Source organism: Papio anubis, chromosome X (assembly GCF_008728515.1).
Source record: "Papio anubis isolate 15944 chromosome X, Panubis1.0, whole genome shotgun sequence".
NCBI classification, from domain to species: domain Eukaryota; kingdom Metazoa; phylum Chordata; class Mammalia; order Primates; family Cercopithecidae; genus Papio; species Papio anubis.
This window is the reverse complement of record NC_044996.1, coordinates 30,841,233-30,850,821: the sequence shown is the minus strand read 5'-3', so window position 1 is coordinate 30,850,821 and position 9,589 is coordinate 30,841,233.

Here is a 9,589-nt window from a genome sequence, read left to right as displayed (position 1 = left end):
ATGAAGGAAAAAATGTTAAGGGCAGCCAGAGAAAAGGGTCAGGTTACCTATAAAGGGAAGCCCATCAGACTAACAGTGGATCTCTCAGCAGAAACCCTACAAGCCAGAGGAGACTGGGGGCCAATATTCAACATTCTTAAAGAAAAGAATTTTCAACCCAGAATTTCATATCCAGCCAAACTAAGCTTCACAAGTGAAGGAGAAATAAAATCCTTTACAGACAAGCAAATGCTGAGGGATTCTGTCACCATCAGGCCTGCCTTATAAGAGCTCCTGAAGGAAGCACTAAATATTGAAAGGAAAAACTGGTACAAGCCACTGCAAAAACATACCAAATTGTAAAGACCATCAACACTAAAGAAACTGCATCAACTAATGTGCAAAATAACAAGCTAGCATCATGATGACAGGATCAAATTCACACATAACAATATTAACCTTAAATGTAAATGGGCTGAACGCCCCAATTAAAAGACACAAACTGGCAAATTTGATAGTCAACATCCATCAGTGTGCTGTATTCAGGAGACCCATCTCACGTGCAAAGACACACATAGGTTCAAAATAAATGGATGGAGGAATATTTACCAAGCAAATGAAAAGTAAAACAACAACAACAAAAAGCAAGGGTTGCAATCCATCCTAGTCTCTCATAAAACAGACTTTAAACCAACAAAGATCAAAAGAGACAAAGAAGGCCAGTATATAATGGTAAAGGGATCAATTCAACAAGAAGAGCTAACTATCCTAAATATATATGCACCCAATACAGGAGCACCCAGATTCATAAAGCAAGTTCTTAGAGACCTACAAAGAGACTTAGGCTCCCACACAATAATAGTGGGAGACTTTAACACCCCACTGTCAATATTAGACAGATCAACAAGGCAGAAAATTAACAAAGATATTCAGGACTTGAACTCAGCTCTGGACCAAGTAGACTTAATAGACATCTACAGTACTTTCCATCACAAATCAACAGAATATACATTCTTCTCAGCACCACATAGCACATATTCTAAAATCAACCACATAATTGAAAGTAAAACACTCCTCAGCAAATGCAAAAAAATGGAAATCATAACAAACAGTCTCTCAGACAACAGTGCAATCAAATTAGAACTCAGGATTAAGAAACTCACTCAAAACCACACAACCACATGGAAACTGAACAAGCTGCTCCTGAATGACTACGGGGTAAATAACAAAATTAAGACAGAAATAAATAAGTTCTTTGAAACTAATGAGAAAAAAGAGACAACATACCAGAATCTCTGGGACACAGCTAAAGCAGTGTTAAGAGGGAAATTTGTAGCACTCAATGCCCACAACAGAAAGCGGGAAAGATCTAAAATTGACACCCTAATATCACAATTAAAAGAACTAGATAAGCAAGAGCAAAAAAAATCAAAAGCTAGCAGAGGCAAGAAATAACTAAGATCAGAGCAGAACTGAAGGAGATAGAGACACAAAAACCCCTTCAAAAAAACCAGTGAATCCAGGAGCTTGTTTTTCGAAAAGATTAACAAAATAGATGGCCTTCTAGCTAGACTAATAAAGAATAAAAGAGAGAAGGATCAAATAGACACAAAAAAAATGATAAAGGGGCTATCACCTCTGATCCCACAGAAAGAAACTACCATCAGAGAATACTATAAACACCACTATGCAAATAAACTAGAAAATCTAGAAGAAATGGATAAATTCCTGGACACATACACCCTCCCAGACTATACCAGGAAGAAGTCAAATCCCTGAATAGACCAATAACAAGTTCTGAAATGGAGGCAGTAATTAATAGCCTACCAACCAAAAAAAGTCCAAGACCAGATGGATTCACAGCCGAATTCTACCAAAGATACAAAGAGGAACTGTTACCATTCCTTCTGAAACTACTCCAAACAAGAGAAAAAGAGGGACTCCTCCCTAACTCATTTTATGAGGCCAGCATCATCCTGATATCAAAACCTGACAGAGACACAACAAAAAAGAAAATTTCAGGCCAATATCCCTGATGAACATTGATGTGAAAATCTTCAATAAAATACTGGCAAACCGAATCCAGCAGCACATCAAAAAGCTTATCCACCATGATCAAGTCGGCTTCAACCCTGAGATGCAAGGCTGGTTTAAACATATGCAAATCAATACACATAATCCATCACATAAACCGAACCAATGACAAAAACCACATGATTATCTCAATAGATGCAGAAAAGGCCTTCAATGAAATTCAATATCCCTTCATCCTAAAAACTCTCAATAAACTAGATATTGATAGAACACATCTCAAAACAATAAGAGCTACTTATGACAAACTCATAGCTAATATCATACTGAATGGGAAAAAACTGGAAGGATTCCCTTTGAAAACCTGCACAAGACAAGGATGCCCTCTCTCACCAGTCCTATTCAACATAGTATTGGAAGTTCCAGTCAGGGCAATCAGGCAAGAGAAAGAAATAAACGGTATTGAAATAGGAAGAGAGGAAGTCAAATTGTCTCTGTTTGCAGATAACATGATTGCATATTTAGAAAACCCCATCATCTCAGCCCCAAAACTCCTTCAGCTGATAAGCAATATTAGCAGTCTCAGGATACAAAAATCAAAGTGCAAAAATCACAAGCATTCCTATTCACCAACAATAGACAAGGAGAGAACCAAATCATGAGTGAACTCCCATTTACAATTGCTACAAAGAGAATAAAATACCTAGGAATTCAACTTATAAGGGACATGAAGGACCTCTTCAAGGAGAATTACAAACCACTTCTCAAGTTAATAAGAGAGGACGCAAACAAATGGAGAAACATTCCATGCTCATAAACACAAAGAATCAATATTGTGAAAATGGCCATACTGCCCGAAGTAATTTTTAGATTCAATGCTGTTCAATCAAGCTACCAGTAACTTTCTTTGCAGAATTAGAAAAAACTACTTTAAATTTCATATGGAACCAAAGAAGAGCCCGTATACCCAAGACAATCCTAAGCAAAAAGAACAAAGCTGGAAGCATCATGCTACCTGACTTCAAACTATGCTACAAGGCTACAGTAACCAAAACAGCATGATATTGGTACCAAAACAGAGATATCAACCAAAGGAACAGAACAGAGGCCTCAGAAATAATACCACACATCTACAACCAACTGATCTTCTACAAACCTGACAAAAACAAACAATGGGAAAAGGATTCCCTATTTAATAAATGGTGGTGGGAAAACTGGTTAGCCATATGCAGAAAACAGAAACTGGATCCCTTCCTTATACCTTATACAAAAATTAACTCAAGATAGATTGAAGACTTAAACATAACACCCAAAACCATAAAAATCCTGGAAGAAAACTTAGGCAATACCATTCAGGACATAGGCATGGGCAAAGACTTCATGACTAAAACACCAAAACCAATTGGAACAAAAGCCAAAATTGACAAATGGCATCTAATTAAACTAAGGAACTTTTGCACAGCAAAAGAAACTATCATCAGAGTGAACAGGCAACCTACAGAATGGGAGAAAATGTTTGCAAGGTACCCACCTGACAAAGGTCTAATATCCAGAATCTAAAAGGAACTTAAACAAACTTACAAGAAAAAAAATCAACAACCCCATCAAAAAGTGGGCAAGGGATATGAACAGACAATTCTCAAAAGAAGACATTTATGCGGCCAACAAACATATGAAAAAAAGCTCATCATCACTGGTCACTAGAGAAATGCAAATCAAAACCACAATGAGATACCATCTCACGCCAGTTAGAATGGCGATTATTAAAAAGTCAGGAAACAACAGGTGCTGGAGAGGATGTGGAGAAATAGGAACACTTTTACACTGTTGTTGGGAGTGTAAACTAGTTCAACCATTGTGGAAGACAGTGTGGCAATTCCTCACGGATCTAGAACCAGAAATACCATTTGACCCAGCAATCCCATTACTAGGTATATACCCAAAGGATTATAAATCATTCTACTATAAAGACACACGCACATGTATGTTTATAGAAGCACTGTTCACTACAGCAAAGATGTGGAACCAACCCAAATGCCCATCAATGATAGACTGGATAAAGAAAATGTGTTACATATACACCATGGAATACTAGGCAGCAATTAAAAAGGATGAGTTCATGTCCTTTGCAGGGACGAGGATGAAACTGGAAGCCATCATTCTCAGCAAACTAACACAGGAACAGAAAGCCAAACACTGCATGTTCTCACTCATAAGTGGGAGTTGAACAATGAGAACACATGGACACAGGGATGGGAACATCACACACTGGGGCCTGTTGGGGGTTGGGGAGCAAGGGGAGGGAGAGCATTAGGACAAATACTTAATGCATGTGGGCCTTAAAACCTAGATGATGAGTTGATAGGTGCAGAAAACCACCATGGCACATTTATGCCTATGTAACAAACCTGCAGGTTGTGCACATGCATCCCAGAACTTAAAGTAAAATAAATAAATAAAATAAAAAAGCATACCAACAAAATTCTAAACAATTAAATGCCTAATACAGAAATGCTTAATAAAGTTGGAAGCATAAACTTCTTTCTGGACTATGCACACTCACCTCACTCAAGGAATAGTATAATGATCCAACCTACCATGTTGGACAAGGGTAGCATGGTAGGTTTCAAGTGACAGCCAAGACTCCAGAGGAATCCTTTGGCTTTGGAACAAAGAAAAAAATAGACTCCCGCAGTGTTTTGCTGCTTGAGTTCTGCCCCTTCTCATCCGGAGAGAAAATACAGATTGCAAGTCATGACTGTCTAACATTTGAAAACTTGTGAAACATATTTTTTTTTAATTTGAGTTTGAAAATCTGACGTGGGCACCAGAGTCATGATGGTAACTAGATTTCCAGGGTAAACAGCTAGTAGATATGATTGGACACCTGTCTTTCAGTTAGAGCCTAGAAGTCTGTTGGTGTCCTGGCTGTGATAAGACTGTATCTGAAAGCCTGTAAAAGTTTCAGAAAGGTGAAGTAGAGTAAAAGATTTGCAGGGATTTTTGTCAGTGTTTCTTTTGTTTAAGTAAATTCTGTGGGTTGGGAATCATAAATCTCGTGAGTAAATGGAAGAGAAACCAATGGCCCACAGCAGTATGTCGTGTGCCTGAAGAATGGTGAATATTCTGATTTTTAAAAATCATTAGGATGGGAATTTTTATTTTTCCCTATAGTGAATTTTACATATATATTTGTCTCTGCCTCTGCTTTTGTCCCCTGGCTAAAGACAATTCTCTGTGTGTATTTTAAATGAGAAAAGCCTTTACTCCCTCCTTATAGAGGAAAAGAAATTAGCCATGAAGTATAATCTGTTTGTAATTGTAACCCTTTGTCTGTATCTGGCTTCTGAGGAAAACATTTTTGGAGATTAACTTATCATAGGAATCTATCATTTGTGAACACTAGAGATATCCAACCCAAAGAGATCTACCGTCAAGGTTGGAAAAACATATAGACTTGAAATAGATTCTGCGTTGTTTAGAGAGCAGAGAATTTTGACTTCTATAGCATTTACTTGGCTTGCATAACAATAATATGAATTATTTTATGTGTATTTAAAACTTTGAACTGCACATAAAATGAGAATACAATAGCATATAACAAAATATAGAAAATAGAGAAAAAACATTTTTTAAAACTTCACCTATAAACTCCTGCTTGGGCAATCTCTAGCTTGTCAAAGAGTTTATATGATTCTTCTACTGTATGAATGTGAAATATTTTCTAAGAAAGTACTTTAGAACATTTCTGCCTACATACAGAGGGAATTAATAAATTTGATTATGAGGTCTTAAATTTAAGAGATTTTGTTCTGTTTAGCTTCTTGAGACTAACAAGTACTTACATAAACCTGAAAGAAAAGAACTCAAGAATTTCCATACAAAGAAGAAATTGGACTTCTGATGCTTTAAATGTATTGGCCCTTTAAGAAAAACTTTTTCACACACACAAACTGCCAATTCAGAAACTGAAAAGCTGAAGTAGTCAAATGGTTGGAGACTAGGTTCCAAAGAAAGAAATGAAAATGAGATATCAAGCTAGCAATTACTAATAAAAAAGCACTATTCAAAACTTCTGCAAAGCATTTTAATATTTTTAAATAAATGTAAAAGAATATATGGTTCCAAGTTCATCTAATATTCCTAATCAAGCTGAATCCTCCCACAAATCAGAGTGATTTGATAAATTTGGTTTTAGAAAAAGCTAAACGTCTTCTCCCAGAGTTTATGACAGTACAGAATATAACACAAGTGTAATAGTGCATGAGTGGAACAATTTTTAATTGAAATGAAGAAATACAGAAAAAGTGAAAAAAAATTGTCACCAAAAGAGACATTTATTTTTAAATGTCTTTTCCATTACATAAATGTATTTGTTCTTCATAGCATTTAGATTACAGGAAAAATCCAGGCAATAAAAAGGCGTATGCTGGTAAGACTAATTTTAAAAGCTGTTTATGGGCAATCATGATATCTGCATATAGAGAAATTTAATTTCTTCCTTTTTGATCTGTATGTTTTATTTCCATTTCTTGCCTTATTGCACTACCGAGACCTTCCAGCCTTATGTTGAATAAGAGCAGTGAGAGCAGACATTCTTGCTTTATTCCCAGTCTTAGCTGTAAAGTATTCAGTCTTTTGCTGTTAAGTATTAAGTTAGCTATAGGTTTTTTGTAGGTGCTCTTCAGCAAGTTGAGGAATTGCTCCTCAAATCCCTTTTATTATTTTTTGAGCATTTTTATTACAAATGAGGGTTGAATGTTGTAAAATGCTTCCTCGGCATCAACTGATGTCATCGTGATAGTTATTCTATTTAGCTTGTTAATTTGGATAACTGCACTATCGATTTTGAAATATTAAAAGAGCTTTGCATTCCTAGAATAAAATAAACAAAAACTAGTGTTTAAAGCCTTAAATAATGTTATCTGACATTTGGTATATGTGTTTGCATTTTAATATGTATATATGGAAGTCTGTTAAAATTACATGATTGGTTTTAAAAGCAGAAGCTTATATACAGTAGGGGACTGGTAACTCAGAAAGACAAGTGGTCTTTGAATTTATGGTTTGTTCTCAACTGTGAGGGTGCAAAATCTTACTATTTACTTTCTGCATGTTCTACTCAAATGGCAAAATCTGTTTTACTCACCCTACCCAAATACAATCTCTCAAAAAGGTCTGTTAACTTTCTTGGTTTTGCAATAATTTTGCATACTTTAGATTTAAAACTGCAAACTATTCCAGTTAATTAAACAATTATAATAAAACAATAGAACAATAAGGGCTTCTACAGGTATAAAGTAGCCAAAATAATTATTCTTTATGTTACTTTTTCTGTTATTACAAAGTATCATTTTCCTGATTAGTAACACAGATAAAGCTGCAGCATTTTCTTTCTGGGGAAACTGTGTTATTGACTGAAAATTCTCGTCAATGCTGTCCTTCTCTGAGATGGAGCACAAATTTAGAGATCCAATGTAATAACATCATGAAGATTTTTTAATACCCATTTTATTGTTGGCACTTCCTATATGACTACTAGGTATCTCCTCAAAGACCTGCTTCTTCATTTTGTAACCAATTGCAAGAGGGATGCTAGAAATAATTAGGTATGTTTGATTTCCTTTAAATTTTTCAGCCATTATATTTTCAAATATTTTTCTGCCCCTTATTCTCCCTTCTGGAATATCAGTTACACAGATATTGGACTGCTTGATATTCTCTTCATTTTTCTTCAATCTTTTTTCTGTTATTCAAATTGGAGTGTTTGTGTAAAATCAAGCCCACTGCTTCTTCTGCCAAGTCCAATGTGTTGTTGAGCCCATCTAGTAAATTTATTTCAGTTATTGTATTTTTCAGCTTTATAATCTCTATTTCCTTGTTATAGTTAACATACTTCTGTTGAGATGTTTCTAATTTATTGATACCACATTTTCCATTAATTCTTTGGGCCATTTATAATAGATGTTTTTAATTCTTCATCTGCTAAATCTGGGCCCACTCAAAGTCAGTTTTTATTAACTGCCTTTTCCCAGGTGCCTAGGTCTCACTTTTCTGTTTCCTTCAACGTCTACTAATTTTTGTTTTAAAATTAGACATTATAGACAATGTTATAATAAATCTGGATTCTGATGTGTTCTTATGATTACCGGGATCTTGTTCAAGTAGGCAGTTAACATACCTGAATTCAAACTGACTACTTTATGTCTCTTGAGGTATGTAGCAACTGATATGTCTGCTCGGTTCTTATGGCCTACCTCTGGCTTTAGCCTGGCCTATCCACATGGAAGGCACATGTGGTATCTGCTATGTGCCTGTATAATTTGACAGTCAGCCAAGAATTTGGGCAGAGATGAAACTCAGTCTCTCTGTAGTTTCCTCGCTTCTAAGGTTTCCCACCTAGTTTACTATTTGTCCTGCCAGCCTTGGGCTCTGTTGTCTGATACTTCAAGCCCATAGGCTTCAGCTTTCTTCTGCTCCATCTGAGTGCAAATAAGAATATACATTCAGACTTTTTTTTCTTTTAACAAAAACGTGCTTTTACATATATACCCAAGATAATTAAAAAACAAGTACTCCAATAAATACATGTACACACATGTTCATAGCAACACTACTCACAATAGCCAAAATGAAGTAAGGGACTAAATGTCCATCAATGAATACATAGATAAATAAATTGTGGTATATACATACAATGAAATATTATTCAGCCACAATAAAGGAATGAAATACTAATACTTGCTGCAGCATGGACAAACCTCCAAAATATGCTAAGTGAAAGATTCCAGACAAAAAGGTCACATATTGTATGAAGCCACTTACATGCAATGTCTGGTATAGACAAATTCATAGAGACAGGATACAGACTGGCAGTTGCCAGGGTCTAGGCAGTAGGGAATAGTGAGGAGAAACTGCTTAATGAATACAGAGTTTTGCTTTGGAGTGATGGAAATGTTTTTGAACTAGATAGAGGTAGTAGTTTCACAACATTGTGAATGTACAATATGCCACTGATTTGTCAACTGTAAAATGGATTTCATATTGTGTGAACTTCACCTCAATAAATTATTTTTAACTTTTACTTTTTTTAGTTAAACCAAACAACATACCCAAAAAAGCAAATGAACAGAACTTGCTCCATGGTTGAAGTATAGATTTCTCTCTGTTCCTTACATGTTTTGTGTCAGGCCTCATGAATCCACTCTTGCACATGCATAGTCTAGCCATCAAAAGGATTTAGACAGAACTATTTGGAATTTGAGTCTCACTCTTTCTATGATTATTTTGCTTCCAGAATTTCCCCCTTTAAATTTCAAGCTGAGCGTCCAGCCCTGAAAGGTACCTTGAGCCAACAAGGCTGTTTTTCTACTGCTGCTTTTCTCAGCCATAGCCATAGGGGTCAAGAAATGTCTTCAGACCAGAAAACTACAAACTCACAATTCTTACCCTGTGCAGTTGCAGTTTTCTTTCTTCTGTCTGCTTTTGTAGTCTTTCCAGTGCGTTTAACAAGCTTTTAAAAATGTTTCATAACTGTTATCTATGAAAGGGTTCCTGTGACCACTTCATTCCTCCATAA